The 2531-nt window shown below is 47.8% G+C and overlaps 1 pseudogene; it reads left to right on the top strand.

The window, feature by feature from the left end:
• Positions 1–350: 350 nt before the first annotated feature.
• Positions 351–1756, top strand: LOC103259578 (annotated as a pseudogene).
• The last annotated feature ends 775 nt before the right edge of the window (positions 1757–2531 follow it).

Genomic DNA, 2531 nt, shown 5'->3' with positions numbered 1-2531 from the left:
CCTGCTATAGAAAAAGCCTACTTTATATATGAAGGGGATGAAGGATTGCCTTGATTTTACTTGTTTCTGCCTATTTGTCATGCTTATTGCTGAAAATTTCATGAAAACAACCAATAAGCAATATACAGTTGTTTTTAGTCTTGCAATTGTAAGTGCTTAATAGTTTTGTATTCTATGATATTGTCTCCAACTATTCCCATAAAGCTTCTTTTTTCCCAACATTTTTAAACACAGAAATTATCTGTGACTTCCAGCTCTCACTGCTTCTCCCCTAGACTCCTTGGTAGTCTGTTATTTGGGGATCCCTACTGCTGTCCTTTCGCCTCCTCCAAGCTCTCCAAGTCCCCATCATGTGTGAGTGCATCTCCATCCATGTTGGTCAGGCTGCTTCCCAGACTGGCAATGCCTACTGGGAGCTCTACTGCCTGGAACACAACATCCAGCCCGATGGCCAACTACCAAGCGACAAGACCACTGGGGGAGGAGATGACTCCTTCAACATCTTCTTCAGTGAGATGGGCACTGGCAGGCATGTGCCCAGGGCAGCGCTGGCGGACCTGGAACCCATGGCCATTGATGATGTTCGCACTGGCATCTACTGCCAGCTCTTCCACCCTGAGCAGCTCATCACAGGCAAGGAAGTTGCTGCCAACAACTATGCCCGAGAGCACTATACCACTGGCAAGGAGGTCGTTGACCTCGTCTTGGACCGAATTTGCAAGTTGGCTGACCAGTGCACAGGTCTTCAGAGATTCTTGGCTTTCCACAGCTTTGGTGGGAGAATTGGTTCTGGGTTACCCCCCTGCTGATGGAACGTCTCTGAGGATTATGACAAGAAGTCCAGGTTGGAGTTCTCCATTTATCCAGCCCCCCGGGATTCCACAGCTGTAGTTGAGCCCTACTACTCCATCCTCACCATCCTGGATCCCTCTGATTGTGCCTTCATGGTAGACAATGAGGCCATCCATGACATCTGTCATAGAAACCTCACTATTGAGCACCCAACCTACACTAACCTTAACCGCCTTATTAGCCAGATTATGTCCTCCAGCATTGCTTCCCTCAGGTTTGATGGTGCCCTGCATGTTGAGCTGACCAACCTCATGCCCTGTCTTCGCATTCACTTCCCTCTGCCCACATATGCCCCCATCATCTCCACGGAGAAAACCTACCATGACCAGCTTACCGTAGCAGAGACCACCAACGCTTGCTTTGAGGCAGCCAACCAGATGGTGAAATGTGACCCTCACCCTTGTCAATGCATGGCTTGCTGTCTGTTGTACCATGGTGACTTGGGTCCCAAAGATGGCAATACTGCCATTGCCACCATCAAGACCAAACATACCACCCAGTTTGTGGGTTGTTGGTTCCCACTGGCTTCAAAGTTGGCATTAATTACCAGCCTCCCACTGTGGCACCCGGTGGAGACCTGGCCTAGGTGCAGAGATCTGTGTGCATGCTGGGAGACACCACAGCTGTTGCTGAGGCTTGGGCTCGCCTGGACCACAAGTGTGACCTGATGGATGCCAAGCATGGCTTTCTTCATGGGTAGGTGAGCAAGGGGATGGAGGAAGGGGGATTTTCTGAGGCCCCTGAGGACATGGCAGCCCTTGAGGATTATTATGAGGACGTTGGAGCAGATAATGCTGAGGGAAAGGATGAGGGTGAAGAGTATTCAACTGTCTGCTACAATTTTGCACCCCATTATCTTTACTGTTTCATTTCTGTTCTGCAAAACAGTCCGTGGTGGCCCTAACCTGTCAATAAAGTGTTTCCATTAAAAAAATGATCTGAGAATCCCACTTTTGGAAAGATGAAGTAGACACAAATTTCCTTATTCTTCATGCTTAGTACAACTACAACACCAGGTATCATGTACAAAACAAACATAAGACTCTGAAAGGTAGAGAGAAGAAGGAAGACTGGCTATGGACCTCAGATCCTGAGGAGCAATAAGATGAAAAGTTCCAGTAGATTTTTTTTTTTTTTGGTCTGATGTATCCCAGATTGAGTACTGGGAAAGTAGACACGCTAGAAAAGCCAAACTATGCACACAAAAGACTCCCGAAAAACCTGCTGACTCTAGCCAAGGGACCTGGAATGGGGCAATCTAATGTATCAAAATTATGCAGACAGTAATTGTTCTTCTCAAGCCAAACATCACAGAGATCCCATTTGAACCAGCAAAGGCAAAGCATAAGCCTAGATTTCCATCTCATAAGGCATGCACAGGTGTTAGGCTCCCTCCCCACAACCAGAGTGATGTCAGGGAAGTCAGAGTAGGGATCCAAGACTTTCATCCCCACAGAGTAATAACAGATTCCTCCACTCCCTTGGTGTCATTAAAGACCACATGGGGAGTCTGGATTTCCACTCCCACTCAGCAATACTAAGGTACTCCTCTCCCTCCCCACTTGTATCATGCTTCAGCAGATCTAATGGAGAGTTGGAACTATCACAATCAGCAGGCAGTAGCAAAGTCACCCACCTCCTTGGGGGTGTAGCGGAAGCGAGAGGGTGAATGGTAATGA

This window comes from Carlito syrichta, unplaced genomic scaffold, assembly GCF_000164805.1.
Source record: "Carlito syrichta isolate Samal-C Ts95f unplaced genomic scaffold, Tarsius_syrichta-2.0.1 Scaffold13342, whole genome shotgun sequence".
NCBI lineage: Eukaryota > Metazoa > Chordata > Mammalia > Primates > Tarsiidae > Carlito > Carlito syrichta.
The sequence above is the reverse complement of the archived record's forward strand: the minus strand, read 5'-3'. Positions and strand labels throughout refer to the sequence as shown.